The sequence below is a fragment of the Chiloscyllium plagiosum genome, unplaced genomic scaffold, assembly GCF_037043375.1.
Source record: "Chiloscyllium plagiosum isolate Xiang-an unplaced genomic scaffold, Cpla_swu_hap1 HiC_scaffold_17, whole genome shotgun sequence".
Taxonomy (NCBI): Eukaryota; Metazoa; Chordata; class Chondrichthyes; order Orectolobiformes; family Hemiscylliidae; genus Chiloscyllium; species Chiloscyllium plagiosum.
The window spans coordinates 50,678,787-50,706,340 of NW_028270155.1; the positions used below are offsets into that span (position 1 = coordinate 50,678,787).

The following is a 27,554-nucleotide window of genomic DNA, read 5'->3' on the forward strand; positions in this document are numbered from 1 at the left end:
TCTTCTAAGGCTTTGCAACCTAAAATCTTTTCTCTGCCTGGATACAGCAAAACGGGGGCTGACCATTTGAGAGACTCATGTCCCTCAAAATACCTGGTGGACAGAGAACAGCATAAAACTTGAAGCAACCAAATGTCTCAGATTGGTTGGCTCATTGCATTGTTCTTGTCATACAGAGCTCAGGGAAGTCTAGAGTTACCAAAAATCCAATGGCTGTCGGTTGGAAAATCTGCAATCAGCCAGCTCATTTACTCCTTCCACAAGACAATCACTTAAGAGTGGCAGGTTAGATTCTACAATTTAAAACAAAGCACAATCAGCAAGGGGCAGAACCATGCCAACTCAAGCAGTCAAGATTTACACATTACACAATAAAAGAAATAAATCCCCTGTACATGACTGGAACTCTGTGCTGAGTATATATTTATCATTGGTTCTTATTGTCACAGGACAGCAGGTCTGGGAAATGTAAATTAGAACTCCGATGGGATGTCTGAATCAGTGTGCTGTAAACAATGAAAGATAGCTTAACATTTGAGTGATCATTCACAATCATTGCTGTTACGACAACTCTATTTATTTGAACACAGCAGGAATCATTGCCAAGTTAGACTGTTGGACTCTACCTGTGTGTGAGTGCATTTGGTGATGGAATAGTGAGGATGGGGGAGGGGGAAGCAAAAGGGGCAGAAAAGGTCAAAAAACCATACAGTATGTGAATGTTTTACCCATTTGTAAAGGCCAGCATGCAAAGGAATTATTTTATTTCTATTATGTAAGACAACCTGCTGATGTTGGGAAGGATGGTCTCTTTTTTGTTTTATGTCATTCAACAAAAGTAAATTGTACCAGCTAAATAAATAAAAGTTAGTTGCAATTATTCTGATGAAGAATCACAGGAATCCAAACGTTAACTCTGCTTTCTTCTCACAGATGCTGCCAGACTCACTGAGTTTCTTCAGCAGTTTGTTTCAGTTACAATTGTTGGTCCCCAACTTGACTCATTTCAAAATAAGGCAGATTAATGATTTGCAGCAGGCTTCACCTCAACAAATGCTAATGGAGTCAACTTGAGAGATTGAAGTTGTATATGTGATTGAGACAAACGTCCACTTCAGATCACAAAAAGATTATTGATACCTCCTTGGATTGCACTATCATGAAGTAGATTTGGGCATTTGAGCCATCTCCATAAAAGTAATTTGCTCAGACTGGTGATATAAGAAAGACGCAGTATCAGTGTAGATACTGATGCAATGTAGGAAATGGGCCACTCAACTTGCAGTCATAAGACTCCCAAAAACAGCAACTGATAATGGCCACATAATCTGCTATGATGCTGATGCAGGATAAAGTTCTGTAGGTGGTAATGCATGAATGCTCATGATCAGTATTGTGAAGGAATATGCTGTTAAACCTCTTTGTCCAAAGGTAAATCTCAAATGTGATCAAGCTATGGCTAGTGTGGGGGAGACATGCAGTTTAGTGGAATATCACAGTGAGACGTCATTTAACATCATGTGTGCTCCTTTTACATTCTTGAGCTCTTTCTGTACTATGGCCAATACCACTGCAATCCCATTAGTATCACAGAATCCCTACAGTGTGGAAACAGGCCATTTGGCCCAACAAATCCACACTGACCCTCCAAACTGTAACCCACCCAGACCTATTCCCCTGACTAAAGCACCTCACCTACATAGCCCTCAGGGTTATAGGCAATTTAGCACGACCAATTCACCTAGCCTGCATATCTTTGGATTGTGGGAGGAAACCGGATCACCTGGAGGAAAGACACGCTGACACGGGGAGAATGTGCAACTCCACAGTCGCTCAAGGCTGAAATTGAACCCAGGTCCCGAGTGCTGTGAGGCAGAAGTGGTAGACACTAGCCTAGAAAGAATCTACTTTAAGTTAAATTTTGCTCTATGGATAACACACAAGCATACAGAACAGAAGCAGAAGTAGACCATTTAGTCCCTTGTGCCTGCTTTCCCATTCAATAAGATCATGGCTGGTCTGGTTATTTTCTGAATTCCAAATTCCCATCTACTCCCAATGACCTCCGATTATCTTGCTAACAAGCATCCACTGTACCTACCTCTGCCTTCAAAATATTTAATGACCCTACATCGTGGGCGGCACGGTGGCACAGTGGTTAGCACTGCTGCCTCACAGCGCCAGAGACCCGGGTTCAATTCCCACCTCAGGCGACTGACTGTGTGGAGTTTGCACGTTCTCCCCGTGTCTGCGTGGGTTTCCTCCGGGTGCTCCGGTTTCCTCCCACAGTCCAAAGATGTGCAGGTCAGGTGAATTGGCCATGCTAAATTGCCCGTAGTGTTAGGTAAGGGGTATGGGTGGGTTGCGCTTCGGCGGGTCGGTGTGGACTTGTTGGGCCGAAGGGCCTGTTTCCACACTGTAATGTAATCTAATGTAATCTAATCTAATCTAATCCACCATCTTCGAGTATCCAAGCCACACCACCTTAAGAGAGAAAAAAAATTCTCCTCATTTGATTGTACAACAAGATTGTAAACTCTTCTAAACTCCAGTTAAAACAAGCTCATTCTTGTTCAACCTTCCCTCTTAAAATGACCCACTTATTCCAGGTGTCAATTTAGCAGACCTCATCAGAACCACCTCCAATGCATTTCTATCGTGCCTTAAACAAGGAGACCAAAACTGTACACAGTATTCAAAATGTGGCCCCACCAATACCCTCTATACCCGAAGCATAACATCCTCACTTTTATGTTCAATTCCTCTCATAATAAAGGGTAGCATACCATTAGCCTTCTTGATTATGTACTGTTCCTGTCTTTTGTGAATCATGAACTAGAACAACAAAATCCCGCTGGACTTTGGAATTCTGAACTCATTCTCAATTTAAGTAATGCTCTGCTTTTTCATTCTTCCTGCCAAAGTGAATGATTTTATATTTTCCCATTATATTCCAACTGTCAAACCTTTGTCTGGTCCATGAACCTATCTAAATATGTCTGTAACATTCTTCTGTGTTCCTCACTTCCCTATCTTGGTGCCATCTGCAAATTTAACTAACGTGCCTTCACTTTTTCATCTCAGCCACTGATCTAAATTGTAAACATTGATGCCCAGGTACTGCAGGACTCCACTCATCACATCTTGCCAACCATTAAAGACCCATTTGCACACATTCTCAATTTTCTGCAACCAACCAACCTTCTATCCATACTAATATGTTACCACCTACACCATGAATGTTTACTTTCCACACTAATCTTTGATGTGTCACATCATCAAGTGCTGTCTGGAGATCCAAGTATAGAAAGTCTATAGGCTCCCCTTTATCCACAGTACTTGCTATTCTTTAAAGCACTCCAATAAATTCGTATCCAATAAATCTTTAAATATGAATTTCAACACCTTCCCCACACCAGACATTAAGCTAACTGGCCTATAGTTTCCTGTTTTCTGCCAACCTCTTTTCTTGAATAGCGGGTTATACTTGCAAAATTTCCAGGCTGATTGAACTTTTCCTAAATCATGGGAATTTTGTAAAATTCATAATTATTTGATGAGGAGAAAAATTTGTAGCTTACTGGGGAAACAGTAGAACAGTAGGACTAACTGAATGGCTCTTTTAAAATGTCACCATTGGCACAGTGGGCTGAAGGCTTCCTTCTGTAAAATTCTCTGATTCAATGATCTGCAGGTGACGAATCTGTAATTATTCCTGAAGCAATATGTTGTGAACTTCTGTCCCTTTCAATATATTCCTTGACCCTTAATTACTGGATTACAACATCTGGGCACATTAATATTCACATTCGGTTTGCATCTTTCAATAACTTCAAGGTTGGGAAAACTATAGAACATGAACACATGAAAGCATTCTTGATTTTACTGCACCCATTGTTCAATTGCCACTGATATTATGCTTTACACTGACAGTTCTTAAGCATTAATTTAAAACTCTAATGCTATTTTGCTGAAAACATTGAGGACAGCAAGCAAACAAGTAAGCAAACAGTGATTGATCCAACTGACTGAGAAACATTTAAGTTTCTTTATTTTGATGTTGAAAATTAGATTTTAAAATGTATTCAATTTGAAAACCATAACTTATCCACAATATTTGCTCCATCACAACTTGTACAAAATGGAAGAAAAAGTTGTAATTTACTACATAGATAAATCATGTCTAATTAAGAGAGGAACAATGGTTAACAAAGCAAATAATACCTTCAAAAAGATTATAGAAACTTATGGTAAAATCACAAAAATACTTCCTTCTTTTATAAATGTTTTATGAAATTGTAAATTTTGAAAATAACTTAGGGCAATTGGTTTGGAAGCTTTTCAGAAGCCAACAGTAAAAACAAGTTAAATTAATACGTACATTTGAAATTATGTTGTTAAATGATACAGAAGTAATGATGGTACCTACACTGTAAAGACGTTAATTCACTTCCCTCACACTGTTTGTTTCAGTATCCCTGCCTCATCGGTTCCCTCAATTAATTTGTCAGCAGTGTAGCCTGAAAACTCCAGTGCAAATGTTGCATTGTAAATTATAACCAAGTAGTATGAGCTTGCAATTTCTGAAATTAGATATTGTGTGCCCTTCACCCCTGGAGAAACTGTTACAAAATTGTTTATTAGACATTTCAGCATGTGTTGTGCTTTCAAATACATATTGTGTGATAACATTTTTGGAAATATGAAACTGTTCTGACAGACACTGAAGGTGAGAAGCACTATAAATTGATGCTTTAATGTAAAGCCTCTGTTGTGCAATGAAATAAGCATCAGATATCATCTAGGTTGTTGTAAGTCAGAGATCCAGGCAACTCCTGTAGTTTCAATGGGCACTCGTGGCTGAGGTACAGGATTTTGGACTCAAACAAGGAAAGGTTAGCAGCTGCAAATGATGTTGAACAGTTGAATTTAGACCCCTACAGAGTTGCAGGTCTCAATATAATCTTAATACTGAAAATTAGGACTTCCGCATTGAGCTATCTCTGAGTAGGCTTGCTCAAAGCCATTTTCAAAATGGTTTCTTTTGCAAATTATTCATAGTAATTTATGTGCTGTGTTAGAAATGTTAATGTTTGCAATTGCATCATAAGGTCAGGGATAGTGTTCTTTCCAACTATTGATAACCAGTCGCGATTCGCCATAATCAAAACCTACAAATTACAGCTGGCATACAGCACTGTGCCAGTGGCTACTGTTGGAAAAGTAAATCAAAAGGTCTGCCAGGGATGTCAGAGTGAACTAGAGGTGCACTCTCTAGGCATGCTGCTATCCCACCTATTGACTCTACAGCCCTAGGCATACCTGTCAGCTGTTTCGGTTTACCAGAAAGGCTTTCACACAGTTATAGCATCTGATTCACAAAGACCAACAAACAACTTCAAATACTGAAGCAGCATGAACAGGGGCTGCAAAGGTAATTGCAACTCTGACATTTCATACCACAGGCATATTCCAGATTACTAAAGGAAAGTATCAGCCAATTTTCTGCCACTGAGGTATAAGGGTGACTGCAGATATTAGTCTCTTGCTATATTGTGACCAATGGCAGATAAGTATTCAGCACAATATTCAAATCAAGAGTAGAGTGTTGATTTCCATCAAGATATAAATGCTGACATGTTGCATAATTGTGGTGATTGGTGCTTTTGCTTCCTCGCACCACCACTCCCCCCCACCCCATGCTATGTACATTGGTTGCTTAAGGCAACGGCTGTGGTGAAGGAAGCAGGAAATATTTGAGGAAGAAACATGAGTCCATTGCTCAAAGCTCCTCCAGAAGGGCTTGCAGCTCCTTGGTACTTCTGTAAACATGACTAAATTCTGTAACAATTGGGTGAGTAATTAGCTTGTTTTATTGTTGCTATGTAATTTCATGTGGTGAAGTGCCTCCTGATTGAGGCTTACAGGTTATTCAGAGGATTTATTGTTGCTCTATTTTCATTGGTGGCCAAACCACACAGGAGAAACTGTCCGAAGTCACACACAGAAAACAGCAAAACTGTAGGTAAATAACAGTGAAAGCATTCAACCACAAATTGTAATCTCATACCTCATACCTCACTTTCCCATCACTGTAAAGCCAGGTAATCAACCATGGTACAAAAAGAGTGCACAAGGGTGACCAGAAGCATTACCAGGTACACCAAAAGATGAAGTGTCAACTGGCAAAGATATCATACAGGGCTACATTCATACCAAAAAGGCATATGCAGGATGTGATGTAAAGGGCTAAGATATTCCACAAACGTAGGTCCTAGTCTCATTATTACCCTGTACCAAACATAGACAAAAGAGGTAAATTCCAGAGATGAGATGAGAGTGGTTGTCCTCGACAATAAGACAGAAATTGACCAAGGACAACCTCAAGGAAACCTAGCAAAACTAAAATCAGGGGGAGTCAGGAGGAAAGATCTCTGCTGGTTGGCATCATGCATAGAACAAAGGAACATGATTGTGTTTTTTTGGAGATCAGTCATTCCACCTTTGGACATCTCTGCAGGACTTTCTCAAGGTAGTGTCCTAGACTAAACCATCTTCAGCTACTTCATCAACATGTTCCATTAATCACAAGGTTTTCTTATGATTGCACAACATTCAGCACATTTGTGACCTCTCAGACGTGGAAGCAGTCCATGTCTATATGAAGCAAGAAATGGAAAATATCTGGGTTTGTGCATCATTTTCATTCATTCACAGAATGTGGGCATCATTGGCTTGGTCAGCATTTATTGTTTGCACTTAATTGCTCTTGAGAAGATAATGATGAAGTGATACAGGCCACCAGAGCTTAAAGGTTTAAATCATGTGTAAACTTGACTTGTATTCCCTTAAACTTAGATTGAGGTTATTATCTAATTTGTTTTTAAAATAATGGAAGGATTTGATAAAGAAGATAAAGATAAATTATTTTCTCCTATGGGGGAATCCAGAACAAGGGGACACAACTTTGAACTGAGAGTCAGCCCATTTAACAATGAAATGATTCACACAAAACTTCAAGGAAATCTGGAGTTGTGAAGTTATATCTTCCATGATCAACTTGAATAAAAGCAAAATACTGTAAATGCTGGAGATCCAAAATAAAAACTGAAAATGTTGGAGATATCCAGCAGATCTGGCAGCCACTGTGGAGAAAAAAAGGTAATTTATGTTTTGAATCTTCTTCAGAACATTGATACTTCGAGTGTCCAGATTCATTCCAATGACCTGGCATCTCTCCAAGCCCATTCTTCATGTTCCTCCCATTTAGTTAATTCAAACACTGCTTCATTTGGCCACATTCAGACCATCACCATCACCTTGGCTCCCATTACACATTTGCACAGCAACATATTTTTGCTGCACTGGCCAACTCAGCACACCTCATTGGTACAGACTGCCTCTTTGATTACTGCAAGAACAGGGAGGTGAAGCCTTACAATTTTTTTGACTAAGTTATGCTGAGGTTGTTGGAGTAATACTCATTTTGAAACTGAGTGAGTTTTGTCATTGTTATTTTTCCAAACTTGTTGGATTAATTAACATTTGATCCTTTGCAGTAAGAATCACGCACTATTTCCATTCCATCCTACCTTGTGCTGTTCCCAGAGCGACTCATCACTCACTGTTGATGCTGGAATTGACCAGCATCCCTGGCTGTGGGGCCATCTTTAAAAACCATCATACACATAGATAAATGCCATCAGTCTGGAGCTCCCTGCACCACTCCTGACATTTCCCCCAGATATGGAAGACAAGTGGAGTATTCAATCCCTGTATTGTGGTCATAGTCCTGGAGATCCTGCTGGACAGAGTGATGCATAGTTAGGATGACTTCTTCCTCAAAGACCAGCAGTAGAGGCCATGACACCAGACCATACCACCCTGCTCAAACGTAGCTACCTATATTAAAGCAGTGTCAGCCATCTGGGGAAATGCCTAGTACTGTAGAAAAAAGATCAAGGTCCTTCTCCATTTCAGCATTGTAAATGGCACCCTCTTCTCTCCAATATTGTGATGGGTCCACTACTTTTCATCATTTATACAAATGATTTGAATGTGAGCATAAGAGGTATAGTTAGTAAGTTTGCAGATGACACTAAAATTGGAGGTGTACTGGACAGCGAAGAAGGTTACCTCAGATTACAACGGGATCTTGATCAGATGGGCCAATGGGCTGACAAGTGGCAGATGGAGTTTAATTTAGATAAACGTGAGGTACTGCACTTTGGGAAAGCAAATTTTAGCAGGACTTATACACTGAATGTTAAAGTCCTCAGGAGTATTGAGAGACCTTGGAATGCAGTTTCATAGCTCCTTGAAACTGGAATCGCAGGTAGATAGGATAGTGAAGAAGGCATTTGGTATACTTTTTTTATTGGTCAGAATATTGAATACAGGAGTTGGGAGGTCATGTTGCGGCTGTACAGGACATTGGTTAGGTCATTGTTGGAATATTGCGTGCAATTCTGGTCTCCTTCCTATCGGAAAGATGTTGTGAAACTTGTAAGGGTTCAGAAAAGTTTTACAAGGATGTTTCCAGGGTCGGAGGATTTGAGCTATAGGGAGAGGTTGAACAGGCTAGGGCTGTTTTCCCTGGATTCAGAGGCTGAGGGTGACCTTATAGAGGTTTACAAAATTATGAGGGGCATGGATAGAATAAATAGACAAAGTCTTTTCCCTGGGGTCGGGGAGTACAGAACTAGAGGGCATAGGTTTAGGGTAAGAGGGGAAAGATATAAAAGAGACCTATGGGGCAACTTTTTCACGCAGACAGTGGTACATGTATGGAAAGAGCTGCCAGAGAAAGTGGTAGGGGCTAGTACAATTGCATTATTTAAAAGGCATTTGGATGGTTATATGAATATGAAGGATTTAGAGAGATATGGGTTGTGTGCTGGCAGGTGGCACTAGACTGGGTTGGGATATCTGGTCAACATGGAAGATTTGGACCAAAGGGTCTGTTTCCATGCTGTACATCTCTATGACTCTATGACTCTAATACGTCACACTCACTCTATCTGTACCCATCACCCACCAAGGCTCATGCTCTCCCACTCTCCCTATTGCCTGTAACATCTTTCTCACTCACCCAACCCAAACTGTGACACCACTAACCCTGTGCACTATCTGCATTGCCTACTCACTCCTGTGGGACACCGCCCCACCTCCACTAAATGTCATAGCTGTGCCCTCTTTAGTACTTTCCTATCTCTCATTTCATGAGCAAAACAGCCCACAATAGCACAGAAAGAGTCAAGGTGGGTGATGTGCAGCCTCTCAGTCAACTCCTCACCCCTTATGAGTAGAGAATTCTGACTCTGACTATGCCGTGCAGGGCCTGGACTGGTATCAGGTGCTGTGATTGGCTTACTGTGCTGGGATCCCCTGCTTAAAGGTTATCTCCTTAACTGGACTGACGGCTACTGACAAGCAAGGCAAGCATTCAGGCTTTGTACCTTGCTAAATGGCACGGCAAGACAGTAGCAATGTTAGCATATTATTGAGAATGTAGCTCACCAGTAGCGCAGTTCAGCTCAACATTAGATAAGCCAATTATTTAAGTATGAGGGAAGAGCTGGTTCAGTTTTTCTGGGTTAATAGACTAAAAGGTTTAGTAAGAAATAAACGATGGGAAACATTTAAAGAAGCAATTCAAAATGTTAAACAAAGATAATTCCAATATAAAACAAAAACTCAGCAAGTAATATCCATCCATAGTTTGCTGAGAAAGTTAAGAATTGTTTAAAAAAATACTTATAATGTTGCAAGGGTAGTATTATGCCTGAGGATTGAGAATTTTTTTTAATAAGACAGCAAACCAGCAAAATGTTGATTAAAAAGAAAAGTCAATAATGAGAGTGATTGAGCCAGGAATGTGAAAGAAGACTGTAAGAGCTGAGGATTGTAGCTAAAGTAGTTAATGGTCCATGAGAGACAGATTAGATTTAGGATCACCAGTTGAAAGCAAGGTCTCTCCTTTAAAACAGATAAAAAAAATTTCTGAGGGTTGAGACTCTTTGGAATTTTCTTCCTCAGCACAATGAAGGCAGAGTATTTGAATATTTTTAAGGCAGAAATAGATGGATTCCTAACAAATAAGGGAATTAATGTTTACAGGAGTAGGGGGGGATGTAAGGTTGAGACTACAATCAGATCAGCCATGGAGGTGGGGTGTTGAGGTATGGAAATGGCAGACATTGAGTCAATATTATGTGTTGTCTTCACTGTGGAATTTAAATTACATACCATAAATAGAATGTAACCTGGGGATTTAGAAGAGTGAGAAAATCAAGGTAATTCATATCAGAGAAAATATATTAGAAAATCTTCAGGGACTAAAATCCAATAAATCCCCAAGGTTTTATTATCTACTTTCCAGAGCTCTAAACTTGTTCTCGTTATGATTTTTCCAAAATTTCCAAGATTCTTGAATTGTCCAGCAGATTGGAAGTCAAAAATGTAACACAACTATTCAAAGGATAATGCAAGGAAAAAGAGACCAGGGAACTACGAGCTAACTCATCTCATATTAGTCTTTGGGAAAATACTGGAATCCATTATGCAGGAAGTCTTAGCAGAGTAAGTAGAAAATCCTACAGTGATCAGACAAAAGAGAAATAAAGGAAACCCAATTAAAATGGCAAATGATGCATAATCAATCTCCCTCATCTTGTACCATTCAAAAATGGAGATCCACTACAATCGGTACATTAATTTCGAATTTCTACTAACTTTTCCCTCCAGAACATAGTTCTCAAATTTATTGGAGTTTTTTTGAGGATGTAAATAGTTGAATCAGTAGACGTAATATACTTGGATTTAGAAAAGACAGATGATAAGGTATTAGACACAAGGTTAAATTATCAGGTCAGGAAAATAACGGAACTGGGGTAATATATTGACATGTATGGATGATTGGGTAATAGCTGAAAATGCGTTGCTGGAAAAGCGCAGCAGGTCAGACAGCATCCAAGGAACAGGTGAATCGACTTTTCGGGCATAAACCCTTCTTCAGGAATCAGGATTGGGTAATAGACAGGAAGCAAAGACCAGGGAGAAATGGGGCATTTTCAAGATGGCACAAGTCAGTACTGGTGTCTCAGCTATTTACAATCTATGTCAATGACAGATGTAAAAGTACAGTATTGTCTTAATGTTTGCTGATAATATAAAGTGGGTGGGAATATATAATGTAAAGTGGACTCAAAGGGTTGCAAACAAGTATAAACAAGTGAGTGGGCAAAACATGAAATAAAATGTGGGAAATTGTAAGATTTTTCATCTTGGTAGTAAGAGCAGAAAAACAGAGTATTTCTTAAAAAGGTGTGGAACTTGAAAATGTTGATGTTGAGAGGTACTTGGTGTCGATGTACAAAAATGCAAAACAAAATGTGTGTGGGCTCAAGAAGCAATTAGAAAGGAAAACAACATGTTGGCCTTTTTGGAAGAGTGTTGGAATACATGAATAAAAAAAGCTTGCTACAATTTTACAAGACTTTGGTGAGACCACATATGGAATACTGTGTGCAGTTTTGGTCTTCATATTTATGGAAGAATATACAATACTTGATTCAAGGCTCCAATATTTTATTCAAGAGATCTTCTGGTGATTTCTTAAGGCTACTTTTTGATGTTAAAGGGCTGCTTTTTGGTTTTTAGGGTTCCTTTTCCAGTCTCACTAATTACTTCATTAGGTGATAGTCAGTGACAGCCAGTGACAACATCTGCCATATTCACATTGATACATGCAGGATTTGGGGTCATTAGGAAGACAATTAGAAGAATTCATCAATATCCCCAATAATCATCTCTGCTCCATTCAACTTAAAGTATAATAAGGAAAACATTAATTCCCTAAACACAATAGCAGGCTACAACATAACTTTACTAAGCAGATGACAAAAGGCATGAGTTAACAACAAATGCTTTTTTTCAAAAAAGGAACTGACACCACTTCTATACATAAAAAGCCATCACGCTAAACGTTCTTTCCACATACTGGTGAGGTGACAGCTAAATTGGTGAATGTTTTTTTCTAACACAGCCACTGCACCTCAATTAATTCAGAATAGCACCTCAGTTAATTCAGAGTAAGTAAGATGTTTTGAGATTTGATAGCACATAAATGCAAATCTTTATGACAGAAAACTTTTCAATTTTAAGTTATACAATTGATACAGGTTTTGATTATTGCTGAAAAAGATACATGTTGTCAAAGCTTTTTGACTTGCATACATCAGCACTTGAGTTCTGTACTACCACACAAACAATTAGCACAGAGTGAATTACAATAGCATTTATTACATTTCTCCCCACATAACAGCTGCAGAACTCTTGCAGGTCTAGAAACTCTACAGTAATGTGCCAGGGATTCACTTCTCAGTGTTCCTGTTCTCAGTTAGATGATTCATTTGTTGAACAGCTTAAAATTGTTTATTCCACTTTTCCAGTCTCTCTTTCTCACCTTTGACCCCTTTCCATCCTTTGTAGCTAAGACTCATCACCTCCGATTTTGTGGTCTCTCACTCCCTCAACCTTAAATAACTTCTAATAGTATTCTAATATAGGCTAATTAATCATCAATTGATCATGACCCAAAAAACATTGTGACTAAAAATTGGTAAGCACTAATATTTTGGGATGATCTGTCTGCTGGTCCTATTGAGTATACAAGTCTCAACCTCACTTCTCCTTCAGCCAGAATCCCTACCCTTTGACTCACTGACCTCTCTCCCCAGCATCACAGCATCCTCATCATCTCCACTCCTTGGGGTCTGGTCTCACTTATGCCACAGTCTCTGCCCTCTTCTCCATTCCTCACTCTTTGGCCTTGATCTCAAACCATGTTCCACAGCCGCTGCCCAAGCTTTGGTCTTCATCCTTGCTTCTCAGCTCCACTGCTGAGGCTCCAGTTTTGGCCTCCATCCTGTCACCTTGGCCCAGCCTTTATCATTATTCATTGATCTCACTGCTCCATTTTTGCCCCTTAGCCTCACTGCCCAGGCCTGGACTAGTGCCCCTTCCTCCCTACTCAGTCTTCTTTCTCAGGCCAGCTGTTTTCCTTCTCTTTTCCCAAGCTTCATGGCTACCTCCAGCCTTGCTGACTGCTGCCATTAATCTTGCTGCTCCAATCATAGGCTGCTTCTCTCCTGCATTTGCTGTGAGAGGCTCACTATAAGCCTACCTGCAGCAAGGATGGGAGAGAAGCACCCTGTGATCAGTGCAACAGCAAATTCTCACCATTTCCATCTATTGTATTGGAGGGGATGATCTTTCTTTGATTAGCTATGATCACCACCCTAAAGTGAATATTCCCGAGTAATTTGGGGATCTTAGGGGTCAATTGCCTACCATCCCTGTGTATTTTGAGCATTGCTTACATTGCAGGCAGTGCTGCAAAAGTTCACTAAATCACTTACTGGCATGAGACAGTTGGTCCTGTGATAAGAGACAATGTAAATTGCACCTATTCTGTTTGGGGTTTAGAAGGAGAGATGATCTTATAAAAATATACAAGATTATGTGAAAGAGCTTGATAGGGTAGGCACTGAAAAAATGTTTTCCCTGACTGGAAAACCTAGAACACTCCAGATAATAGACTTAAAGAGAATCTTTTGAGATTTTTACCTCAAAAAGTAGTGAATGCACCATTTTTAAAGATATTAGGAAATCAAGCATATGGGGAGAAGGCAAAAAATTTGACTTGAGGCTGAAGATCAGTAATCATATTGCATGGCATGGCAGGATCGTGAGGCCAGCTGGTCTACTTCTGCTTGCATTTTTTATTTCCTTATATTTATCCTGCAATCAAGCAAATGAGAAGACAGCACAACATTTGTATACTCAATAGGATCAGCAGGCAGGTCATCCCAAAATATTCATGCTTACCAATTTTTAGTCACAATGTTTTTGGTCATGATCAATTCAAGATTAATTAGCTTATATAACAATATTTTTGAAGAAACTATTTAATGGCCTTGTGTTTGAGAAAACTGTGGCAATGAACCTATCCTCAACATGGTTGAAAACCTTTGCTCTCTAGAAGCATAAATATCAATGCATAACTCAACATTTGTAATTGTGTGTCTGTACAAAGAAATGGTTGGCTTGTCTCTTGGAGCATGAATGAATATTGCGAAAGGGAGATTATTTATGATAGTCCATTAATTGAAGAAGGATAGAATAAAGAATGGCTAAACTCAAAATAATTCTGTTACTAATTAATTCTGCGATCATGGCTCTATCTTAATGACTCCTTGATAACCTGCAAAAATGTTGCCAAGTTAAATCAGCAATATTGTAGTCATTATTACGACAAATCACAATCTTGCAAACATTGTGAAATAAAGTATGCCAGTCAAAAAGAGTTGGTGAGTGAGGGGAAGGCCCTTGGAAATAAGGTTTAGTATTCCCCTGTAGACGAAATTTGATCAGCAAGTCATGGCCATCAACCAAGAGCAGCACAGTGGACTGACATCTTCCTTGGGAATCAATTCTCAAAACCTACACACACTGGAATCAATTGAGAAGGATTAAGTAAGACAGATTAACGACAGTTTCATGAACTCCTTAACTCACTTATTTGGTGTCCTATACACTGTGCTGGCTGCATACCCACTTCAATTTATATGGGAGCTTGCAAAAAAAAACTGCAAACAAACACAAACACAATAAGCTTGCTTTGCATCCGGCCATAACTTAAAATTGTCATATCTTCAATTTTATTGTCTCTTCTTAATAAATGTATTGTGTGCATTTATATTTTCTGAGACAAAAAAGATGTGACATCTCCTGGATTCAAATGAAAATTAGTTTTATACCTTTGTTAAGTCCAAACTTTTGTTGTGCAGATTCCTATTATGCTGCTTTTCCTTATATACAGAATACAATGAACACATTGCTTGTATTTTCAATGAGCAAGATTTCAGCTCTGTCTGTAGCTTTATAGTTTCTTAAGACACTTCTGTCACAAATACCGTTTTAATAGTCATTACTTTCTATAGATATTCAATTTTGCAGCAGTAAAATGTATCTTTTTATTTGGGCTGTCAAGTAATGCCACCTACTTCAGTATGATTACAGTAACATTTGCCTATTAACCAGCTAATGAAAGACGGACTGCAAATGCTTTGTGAAGTGCTGCCGCCAGTGGCCACTGAGTCATTAACTTTCATATGAGTGTAGGAGATCTAAAATGGCAATTATACCGAAACTGCACAATGCAGTCTAAATATTATTCACACTCTCTGCTGCCTTCAGAAATGTGATCATTAGTTTGATATGAGAATTTTCAAAAGATTTATTACGTTATTCAATTTATTTCCTTTTTTAAATATTTCAGAAACTGGTTCTAAAATGTTTAAAGCAAAAATAAATCCATGTAATCGTTTACTAAATTCAGCATTCAACAGGAAGCTGCTTGGTAACAATATAAGATTAGTTCTTTTTAATCACAAGGTATAATACAAACTAAATATGTTCAGGCAAACGGTCTAGTGTAATTCTTTATCTACTCACAATATATTTGAATACTTAAAATATAAAGAAAATGTACTTATTTGACATGAGAATTAACATTATTGCTATGAATTATATTTCATTGTCTTTTTTAAAGCAGCTTGTGATAGTAGTAATGTAAAAACAAACTAGTTTTGTTTTGGAAAATTAACATCTAAATAATTAAGTGTAAAATTCAAATCAATTGGAAATTCAGAAGTATATTTAATAGCCAGTTCTACATAGTATCATCAACAAAACAAAAATAATAGACTCAAAATTTCTTTTATCAACTTTTTTATCAGCAGCAAATTCAAGATTTTCAAATAATATAATGCAAAATTATTTGCTGAATTTTCATCTATGTTTCAGAAAAACATAAATTACAACAAAATGTTTTTACCAACCGTAACTTCTAAGTGCTTTTAATTAATTTGCTTGGAAAGTCTCCCTTACATTCTAATGCAAAATGGAAGCAGTTTTCAAATCCAAACGACCATTCAATTCAGCGCTATACCCCTTCTTAACTGAAAAGATAGTTTAAACATGCAGCCATACACAACAATTTCTCAATTGAGAGCCAAATTTAGTACATAGTGGTACAAAAGCTGAGATTATCCCCCTCTGTTAAATACTTAGAAATCAAAAACCAAACTGAGCAAGAAACTAGTATAAGATTATGATAACAGGATCATGTTCAGTTATAAAAACAAGTGTCCAAACTTCTCTCATGTCACTCTTTTTTACAGGGCCTCTCCCAGGCAGTGAAAGGGCTCATCTGAATGTGTGTAGTAGCTCATTTTGAAACCATCCCTTTGAACTGGATTCATGGGGTATTTGCATAAGAAGATTTCAGCGAGGAGAATGAGCTGGTACTGCATCTGGTCATTAATATGCTTGGTAATTCTGCATATTGTAAACCCACTGATGCATCACTAAAGACTCAAATTCAAGGACAGTGATCCCAATGCTATTGTTTAATGACTTTTTTTCTGTAAGGACTGAATTTTCTTAAAGTGTTTACTTGGCGAGCACAGTAAGTACAAATTACATACTCATATGAAAACCATGACTTAGAGCTTGCTGCATATAAATTAAACATGAACTAAGAGGCAATGAGCATGATTTAATATATGTTAGCTCTGGTGGTAATTGCTTATTGTCTGAGAATGAATATTTGCATTCCAAAATATCCTGAATATAATGTAATGCTTTCTCTTTATAGTGCATTTAATAGCTTGTGATTCACTTCTGCTGTATGTGGTATGTGACTTAATAGTGCCATAGTAAAATTAAAATTTTGTCCTCCTATCGAAATTTCTTAATGCTGTCAAAATAATACTAAGAAGTTAATGGAATCATTCAGGAGCTTTGCTTCTAACTTTCAGTATAGAGATAATTACTTATTAATGCAAGGCCATAAGCATTTTGTCTGTATTCTTTGCTTCAAAATGCTTAGAAGAGTATACTCTAAAAATATATAGTGGATCCTTAATTTTCCAGTTTTATCTCAAACTGTTCCTCTCTAAAACCAGTATTGATTTATGTCAGAAGCCATATAAAAATATTACATGCCCTAGGCACTCCTCCACTTTACAGCAGTATCAAATATAAAGTGACGTTCAGGGCACCAGTGTAAACAGACGTGCATTCTGCCTTAAGATGATGCAGTCGTTTTTTTCAAATATTAAATCTTAGCTGATGCACAATGTAACATGCCATTTATTTGACAACAAGACCTCAATAAACATTAAAAAAAACTAATTTCTCATACTTACAAACTGATTTATGTAACGGTGCAGACAATTCATCCAGTAAATGTGAAGTGATCCCAATAGGCCAGGTCACGTAAAGCGTTTTATTTTGGTAAGGCAAGGTAGAGGAGCGAAAATATATTAGTTCAAAAGTTATGAGAAATAAATTCAAAATAAATACGCATGGCAGTGAATGCTTTTTATTGCCCTATTTTGTTTGGACCATTAGATTGTTTCTTTGCACTAAAGTATTGTCACAGGTCCCATCAAGCCATCCAATCTGAGGGCAGAGTATTCTCTTTTTCTCACTCTACAACCCTCAGAGAAGACATCAAAGAACACAGAGATGGGCTCTTTGTTTTGTTTGGTCCCTGACTCTCAACATGTGGTTTCGTGGGTCTGAACATCGGCACCTTTTAACCTATTCTGTTCAGCTTAGCCATCAGCTTCAATTGAGCATTAGTGAAACTATAGTAACCAATAATCTCCCCATAGCTGAATAGAAACTATGTATCTTGTCACACAAAAACTGTCCGAACATCACGGTCCCAGACAAGTTTCTTTACAGGCACTTGGCTCCCTTCATCGAAGCCCAGCCTGCTTCATTGAAAACGTGTCAAAACCCTTTGCCTTCTGCAATGCTATCTGCGTTAATGGTAATTTATATTTAACAAACACGACGTTGTTCCCTGCAAGACACAGGCATCTGATTATCTATCACAAATGTTTTCATCAAGTCACAAATGGAGGCTTTAGTAAGGGTGAGAAAAAGGCGGAAAGCCTGCAGGAGAGCGTCCGAGCCACTGGAAGCTTCCGAGAGAGAGAGAGAGAAAAAAACATTTTCTTTTCCCTTGCATGTGTTTGTCACGATCAGCCACAGTGCCATGAGCAGCAGGACACTGCCAACTGCTTTAACAACCCTAGTTTCATTAAGAGGAGCAAACAGTGCACAGTGATGCTGGATTGCAGAACACAGCCAGCAAGATGCAGATTTATCCCTGAGCCTAGCTTGATTTGAGGGCTCATCACACCAATGAGTAATTAAACCAGTATTTCTACTGCAACTGTCATTTTCCATTTTGGGACTTCTGCTGAAACAGTGTGGTAGCAAGCGCCTGAATGTTGACCTGACATAATTTGGCAACTGCCAGCCGTCTGCTCCTGGCAGTTTGGCATATTTGGTCATTTAGTAGGTCCTTGTGAAGATCAAAAGGGTTAAGATTTTTTCTCTTAAACAGCAGGGAAAAGAACATCAAAAAGGTGTAAATTTCATTTCCCCAGTTTTGATTAAGTCAAGCATGAAATGAAATGTAATACTCTCAAGTGGCAAGGGTTTACACTATTGATGTTGTTACTTCTGCTTCAGGAAGCCCAATCAGCTGACAGCAAGTTGAACAAGCTAACTGAGAGTTTAGGGTGGCCAGATGGAGGGTTTTACCGTGTCTGAAAAGAAAGCTTAGTGCTCCCTTCTTCAAGCCAAGTCAATGCCAACTGTGTGAAATCCTGGCCCTACTACACTCTGCTTTTCATAGCTGGTGGCTAGCACCATGCATGTCTGATAAAATCCCACAAGGAAAAAATAAAAAGGGCTGAATAAATACTTTTTCTTATGTTTAGTGTTATTCCAAGAGGGCATGGTTTAAATAATCTCCTGCAAGAATAACAGGTGGAGTCTGGTTTGTGAATTAATCTATATTGTTTTATTGTTGATTTGCTACTGTCCTTTGACCTCATCAGATTTAAAAACATTTAAAGTGAAGTGCAAATAATGAAAGGGGTTGAAGGGCTAATGCATATAATAGTGTTTAACTTTAAAGTTGCTGAATAAAACTCTGACTGTCACAAGTTGTGTACTAAGTGAAGAACAATTGCAATAATCTTGTAACTGAAGGGTCTTACTATTTTGTAACAAACTTTCTTTAAAATTTCCAACAGATTTTCTTTATGTGGGCTCATTTGAACCACTTGTTCCCACTCTTGCGTTCTTAAATTTTATGCTGCCACCACTATAGAGATGGAAACAGAATAGAGTGGCTTTTGTAAAGACTTAATAGAATCTTTAACGCTTCTAACAATCCACTCCCATTGAGTTGCATTAAGTAGATATTATGGTGGGACAAAGAGCTAAATAGCTCAACATCAACCTCATTAGGCATGCAGGCAGGGCCTTGAACCATTTCATGCTGAAACCCATTGTTACTGAACACACCAGGTGAGCTTTAAATTGCAAATGATTCCCTGAAAAGGCAAGAGAAGTGTCGGAGAATAGGCCTTGCAAAAAGAAAATGGTTTCAGAGCAGAAGAAAATGAAAGCCATTGTTAAAACTGCTCTGACCGTGGCAAATGCAATACATCATGGCATGAAGAAACTGAATGCCGCACTTGAGACTTCTTGCATTTTCCTACTGCACATTACTTTGCTGTGTGAAATAAACTAGAAATAGAATCTATAAATAAATCCAAGTCAGTGAAATCAACTCCAAATAAAACAAAATAGTTAAATAAAGACAGCATGCCAGTAATATACTGAATAGCATTATATATAAGGTCCTATTCATGTCATCAATTTGAAATACTGAAGATTATCTCTCCTGAAATAAATATACTTACGCATGTATACCAAGCCTAATCGCTTCTCAGATCAACATATTAATAAAAAAGGTCTCTGAAGTATTGCTCATAACTGCAAAGTGTTTTAGCAACTGACATTAAGATGCTGAGCCACTGAAAACATATTCCCAGGCAGAGCGGTTCTCTGTCACCTTAGCGGATGAATAATTGTGCCTTTGCATATTCCTTGTCATAAATGGCAGGAATGAAGGGACCCGGAGGAATGCACTGGCAAGACTGGTGCCATACAAGCAAAGTAAATTAAAACAAGGATTATACTAAACATGATTGGGGATGACAAGCAGGGCAGTGGTAGCCACATCATGTAGCTTTTTGCCCATATGGTCTTTACAAGGTTCATATTTGTTGGTGTTAATATAGTTTGCTTCAATAGAAAAATGCCTGAAGAACACAAACCTAAGGACCATTTTGCCTGAAGATTTTGCACACTTGCTAACCTTTGGTTGGCCAAACAAAAAGATGAATGATGATCTTTGATTCCAAATGCACATTAGTCATTTCAGAAGTGCAGGGAAAACAGTTTGAACTGCACTTAACCGTTTGACTTTATTTGGCCAATCTTGACTTCTCATGGTTAAATGCATTTTGGCTGACAGAAATGAATGAGGTTCATCTGTAAATTATTTGTGAGGGATTGAAACAATCATTGATAACCAGCACTAATGAAGAGCTTCTTCTAAAGGCCTCTTGAAAAACAACAACTGCTTCTTATCAGAGGCATTACAATCAAATCAACATTTATTTCCTTCTAAAACCGATCTATCCGCACTTCCACTGGCCCATTTCAAACTTTCAGGATGCAGCCTATTAGATCAATAGCCAGATTAAAGACATCATCATTAAAAAAACAAGACTTACCCCCTTTGTTTACGCGATTTGTTTGAGGAAGATTCTGCACCACAGCCACAGTTGTCCATCAGGGAGTGGGAGATCATGGGATGTTAGGAATATGCAATTGGGGTGGAGCAAACACAAAGGAAATTTCTATGAAAATAAGCACTTTCTCAGGGGAAGGCCTAATCTTGACAGCAGAAAATATTTATACTGAGTGTGTTTTTAGATTTTGTTGCCTACAACCTATAGAAAAGATTTGGGTTTTAAAAAGGCTGATCAAGTGAAAATTGTGACACTGGAAGTAATAATGTTTCAATTTGCGTGAATTCCCCGAAAATAAACTGAGACCTCTCTTTCCACATTGAGAAAATCATTTTGGATTTGTGCATGGGTTGGCTCTGATCCTTACTCCTAATTTTTTTTATTCCTGTGGGGGTTTACTTTAATCTAGTCTGCTTCATTCTCACCTCCAGACTGATCCTCCCAGGGCTGCTATATGATCGCAGCGGATCATTATCCTTCCAAGCACAGGGGTTTTTCCCTTCATTAATTTCTCTAAGAAGATTACAAAGTACATGTTTGTTGTTGTTTACGCATCTGATTTCCCTAAGCACTTTGTTTTTCCAACTGGTTTACACTTTAATGCCCTTGATTGAATTTCAACGACAAAGGATCAACTTCACTCACTCACGCTCCTGGAAGGATTGGTAACAGCTTCACATATAGGTTTAGCACTGTGTATTTATTTCATAGAAAACTGACTGGTTCCTAAGGGAGTGCTCACAGAACAATATGCCATTTATTCTTAAACTGAGACTGGGTCATAATCATGAAGTCAGAAAAAAATGTTCGTATCATTTATTTTGAAATTTCTCTCATTGACCTGGATGCAAAGAAAGAGACGTTTGCCAATTATCATTTGTAATGAAGGCTCTCTGTTTGAGTCTCCAATACTGTATTACAAATCTTTCAGAACAGGATCATTAAACTATTATAAATAGATTCATTTGAATAAATGGTGGTGGAAGTGGTGGGGGTATGGATGGGGTTTGTGAAGAGAAATCCAACTCTTGACATTATTTCTTTTAACATCCCGTGAGATATACCAGATTTTGAATGTTTTTTCATTCAATTAATTATTCATTCCCTTCCTCCAGTTTATTACCCCTTCCCGCTAACTGTTACTGATGCACAGTTTGGAGTGCATTTGCAGCTTTCTCGTGTCTTTCCCAAATGGTAAGTCTACAGTAGGGTAATAAAGGTTTTACGTTAATGCTGACATATGGATATTTTTCAGTAGTGGTCACTCAATAGTGATCAGAAGAGAGTATCTTGGCTATTTGTTCCCCTTCCCAATTGAGGGCCCCTGAGCATCCAAACTGAGTAAGCTGAACCAGGGTTGAACAGCAATGAAAACTAGAAATTAAATCTCAGTCCCTCTCTGCTAAATGGCTTAATATCACGTCAGGTAATGTTTTGGCCTACAAGACTGCAAACAGAATCTGGACTAAATATTTGAAAAGTAACAATGGTCTGTTTATAGGACAACTGAATAGAGTTTCTCATGGTTTTGGAATATTATTGACAGGCTGGTAAAACAGTGCCTTGTTACAAATGCTGTTTCAAACAAGTATCAATTAAAATAACATGCACAAATATTTTGCTGAGTTCTTTGTGCAGCTGTTTAGCAAACCGAGCCTTACAAACTGGGAAGGTCACACATTTGATTCTCTGTTTATGTTGAATGAGCTCACTTCAGCCAGAGTGGCGGCAGACAGCAAGACAATTGACCTCGGCACTTGTCACTAGAGCAGAGTACATTAGCCAGCACTCCTTTTCTTTATCAACATGCTTTGAAGCCTGTTGCAAGTGCTTGTGTCTGGGTAGCAAATTAAAAGTAAGATGCTGCTGTGATGGAATAGCCTACCGACACTCACAACACAGACACACCCATGTAAGCATGGCTGGTTGCAGAAGGCAGACTGTAATACTGCAGTTGCCTAGAGATCTGCACCCTGAAATTCCTGAAACTTCAGAAAGAGGGATGGGGAAGACGAAAAAGAAGATACTGCTCGTACAGATACTCAGTAACTTGGTGAGGCTATTCTAATATTTTAAAACAAAACACTTTCTAGCTTTTAAAAAAAATACTCCAGTCACACAGGGAGGTAAACAATGGCACTGATTATCTTTAACCTGAAGCCACAACATAGTTAAAAAAACATGTGTGCATTTCCTATAAATTTCCATTCAGTGATTTCATTTTGACCTCATAGTATATGCTGAGAAAAGATAGATATATTTTATATTAAAGAAATGTATATCAGGCTTCAAGGATCTAATCTAGGTTTATGTTTTGGAATTTTCTCTCTAAATAGTTGATTGGCTCTCTAAATCTCTCTTCCTTCAAATCTCTTTCTCCTTCTTAAGACCCTTAAAATCCACCTCTTCGACCAAGCTTTTAATCACCTCTTTGAATAACTTCACCTTTGGCAGAGAGTCAATTGTTTGCCTGGTTCCACTTCTGTGAAGCACCTTGGGAATTTTTTCTACATTAATATTGTGGATGCAGTGCTTTTAATGGTTTTGTAATATTTTTGAAGAAATCAAACCTGAATTTTATTTTCAAAACTAAATTATAGCCTGCCTTGTAATTGAAAATTCAAACTAAGATTCCCCCTCATTGCTCTCCACACTGTCATTAAAACATTGTCTCATCATTAATTTTAACATTAATTTGGATTATTTATTTCATATTTAGTTTTAATGAGTGCTATTACAAACAAATAAACACAAGCAAGCACTTCAATTACTCCTTATGATTCTGCATTTAACTTGGGTCCTATCCTGAATACAATCACATTTACCACTTTATTTAAAAAGTGACTTAGATATAGTCAGACTTTCTAGCCTTTTGATTTGATAAATGTGTTTATTTTGATATAGCTTTTGTTTCCAATTTGTCATTACCCATTGCATAAAAAGGGAAGAACTTACATTCCTATTGTTTCAATTCCTCGTAGTATGCTGTGGTGTAGATGTCATGCATCTAAAAACAGGCAAAAGAGCAGTTATGTAAAAATTTTCACTGACTTTTTTTTCCTCATTGAAAAATAATACCAATGTGAGGGCTGATTACCAATGTACCCTCTAAGTAGCTTTTGGAGTGCACAGGTAGAATAAAAATCTTTCATTTATATAGCATTTTCACAAACACAAGACATCTCAAAGCACTTTTGAGTTGTAGTTACTTCTATAATATAGGAGATGTGACAGCCAATATGTACACAGCAAACTCCCATAAACAACAATATGATAATGATCAGTTAATTTTATTGTGAGGTTAATCGAGGGATAAATATTGGCTTTGATGTTGGGCATAATCCCATTGGTGTTCTTTGAAATAGTACCATGAGATCTTTTAAATTCATCCGAGCAGGTCATTGGAGCCTGGTTTAATGTCTCATCTGAAAGATTCAATATTGCATTGGAGAGTCAGCCTTGAATTTTGTATACAAACTCTATGGTGGGAGTTAAAGCCAGAGCCTTGTGATTGAGTCAAGAGTGCTACAACTGAGCCAAAGCTGAAACTCAATTAGTTAAGTATGCCATCACACATGCATAGTAGCCCAAAGGAGGCTGATTGTATGTTGTGATTTGGAGATGCCGGTGTACTGGGCTGTACCAAGTTAAAAATCACACGAAACCAGGTTATAGTCCAACAGTTTTAATTGGAAGCACGAGCTTTCGAAGCGCTGCTCCTTCATCAGATGGTTGTGAAATACACAATTGTAAGACACAGAATTTATAGCAAAAGTTTACAATGTAACTGAAATTATACATTGAAAAATACCTTGATTCTTTGTTAAGTCTCTCATCTGTTAGAGTGACCAAGATAGTTTCACTTCTTTCATACGTAAATCACAAAACTCTTTTTAAAAGTTACATTCTCAGGTTAAGTGTAACAATTGGTGTCAGGCCAGATAAGATGTTGGCCTGACACCAATTGTTACACTTAACCTGAGAATGTAATTTTATAAAAAGAGTTTTGTGGTTTACGTATGAAAGAAGTGAAACTATCTTGGTCACTCTAACAGATGAGAGACTTAACAAACAATCAAGGTATTTTTCAATGTATAATTTCAGTTACTTTACACTGTAAACTTCTGCTATAAATTCTGTGTCTTACAATTGTGTATTCTACAACCACCTGATGAAGGAGCAGTGCTCAGAAAGCTCGTGCTTCCAATTAAACCGGTTGGACTATAACCTGGTGTTGTGTGATTTTTGACTTGTATGTTGTTTGTGAAGATTGCTGCATGGCCACGCAGTCACATAGTTGATGGGGAACATTGCCCATGACTCACACAAAATGAGTTTAATTTTAAGTTTGGGATTTCCTGGCAGCCAGCTGTAGAATTTCTCTTGATATATTTCACCAATTCTGTTACAAATGGTAAGTCCTACAAGAATGATACTGCAACAAAATGGAGCGTATTGGTAGTCATCTCGGGCAGACCAGCAAAAGTTTACTCAAAGACATGGATTTTAAGAAGCAACTTAAAAGGAGGAGTGAGTGGCCAGAAAACCTGAACCACTGTGGTGGGGATTTCAGAACTTAAAGCCTCAACATCTTAAGTTGTGGCTGCTAATGCTTGAGGAGAACAAGATCAAAAATGTGCAGTGGGTCAAAGTTAAAACTACACAAACTTTAGAACCGAGGAAGGATCACTCTGCCCGAAACATTAATTCTGATTTCTCTCCATAGATGCTGCCAGACCTACTGATCTTTTCCAGCAATTTCTGGTTTTGGTACAAACTGTATTCTTGTGGTTTATGCCTTTGCCTTCAGAATTCCTTATTGATTAGACTAGATTCCCTTCAGTGTGGAAACAGGCCCTTCGGCCCATCCAGTCCACACCGATCCTCCGAAGAGTAACCCACCCAGACCAATTTCCCTTTGACTAATGCACCTAACACTATGGGCAATTTAGCATGGCCAATTCACCTGACCTGCACAGCTTTAGACTGTGGGAGGAAACCGGAGCACCCGGAGGAAACCCACGCAGACATGGGGAGAATGTGCAAACTCCACACAGAGAGTCACCCGAAGCAGGAATTGAGCCTAGGACTCTGGTGCTGTGAGGCAACAGTGCTAACCACTAAGCCACCGTGCTTCCCCAGAGGGGGCTATCATTATGTAATCATTCCTGTTTCATCTGATTTATTATAAAGATAATCAGAGATAGCCTTTTTTTATGTTTATGCCAATTGAATCTGGTTGCTTAGGCAACTCTCAATCATGGATTTGTCCTTAAAATCTCCCTGGTGTTTCCGTAAAAGATGGCAACAGTACAGAAAGCACATTACCATCTATCTGCAGCCATTTGTACAGCACAGAAAATGAGCCAGTCTTAATTACTCTGATATAAAGCTCTGCTATATTAATACAATGGAAAAATATGTGAATAAAAGCATTATACTGCAGATGCTGGAAATCTGAAGCAAACATAAAGAATGCTGGAGCAACTCAGCAGGTCTGGCAGCATCTGTGGAGAGAGAAAAATAGAGTTAACATTTTGAGTATAGTATGACTTTATGCTGCTTTTCTGACTTGTAAGGCAATGGACAAAATAATGCATCAATTTGTCCATTCAAAGTAAAACCAGTTAGGGGCATTAGGTACACTCTTACAAAATACTAATTATTCCCCAGTCAGTTCCTTACAAAGCCTATATAGGTCTCCCTCACCTAACCATGAATCCAGTCTACACATTCATGTCTCTTAACATACCCTGTCAATTCCCTTCACTCTGGCTTTCATTCTGGTCACACATCACCCTAAGCAAAGTTACCAAATACATTTTGTATGGCTGTCTCAAGCGCATTTTCATTCTACACTGTTACACCACATTTGCTATCTCCTGTCTTTCAGCCTCTTCCCTTTCCAGGCAAGAAATGGTGACAGTTTCCTTGCTTGCTATTAATTATACTTTGTAAATAGCTGCTAAAAGATGCACATCAACCCAGCTACCCATTTCCAAACCCCCCAAAACTGAGCTTATGAGGCCACTAATAAAGCTATTTTGTCTGGGGTTAATATGAACAAATTTTTACGGTACCATCTTTGGGCATTCCCCTCTCCCGGAATGGTTTTCAGGCAAAAGAGCATCTTGGTACTCTCAGTTACATTTTAATGGTCTTCCTGGATCATGTAAAAAAATGTTAAAACACAGATTCATTCTGAAATAAAATACCCCATATATTCAGACATATGAACATCCTGACTGCCCTCTTACAACAATCAGGTTAGCTGAGTTAGTCTCAGAGGGAGGTTTTACTGGGTCGATGCTTTATCCCACTGGTACTTACAGAGTTGAAGTCCTAGGAGCACATTGTGAAAGGATTAGTAGTTTTCCAAACACCATTGTAGATGCAGGCACCAAAGAGGGAAACAGAAAAAAAGAGAAAGGACAAGATGTAATTGATTTGGTTTAGTGGACAATGACTTGTGTATCATAGCAGGGTGAGCTAAAGGAGAAAACAAAAAGACTTAGGCCACCAAGGAACAAAGTGCATTTTACAAGATGAGGTAACTTATATTCATCTAGCACCATTTAAAATAAATCATAGGTAGGCAAATCCAATCTTCCATTTGTACTACAATCATAGATTACCTGATTATTGATTTAACCATTTAAGCACTCACCAGGATCATAATATAGCTTTTGTCTCATGTTTCATCTGACACAGTCCCATTCTGCTTGCTGCCTCAGACTGAAGGCATTGTGTGGTAATTTTACAATAGTCTACATAATTTTGTAATTACACTAAATC

The 27,554-nt window shown here is 38.2% G+C and overlaps 1 protein-coding gene and 2 long non-coding RNA genes across 3 annotated transcripts in view; 1 reads left to right on the top strand and 2 right to left on the bottom strand.

Annotated features, from left to right (window-relative positions):
- LOC148147331 (uncharacterized) overlaps positions 1–27,554 on the bottom strand; it is a 180,408-nt gene that overhangs the window by 24,100 nt on the left and 128,754 nt on the right. The gene's annotated exons all lie outside the window — the stretch shown is intronic.
- The window catches only part of LOC148147332 (uncharacterized), a 60,356-nt gene continuing 38,615 nt past the window's right edge, over positions 5,814–27,554 (top strand). Inside the window, exon 1 of the long non-coding RNA XR_015759958.1 lies at positions 5,814–5,854. This is a non-coding gene — a long non-coding RNA (uncharacterized LOC148147332). The remainder of the gene's footprint in view (positions 5,855–27,554) is intronic.
- Positions 20,742–27,157, bottom strand: LOC148147333 (uncharacterized). The gene is made up of 3 exons (XR_015759957.1): positions 27,090–27,157; positions 23,715–23,766; positions 20,742–20,775 (listed from the first exon to the last, which is right to left on the bottom strand). It is a non-coding gene; the product is annotated as an uncharacterized LOC148147333 (long non-coding RNA).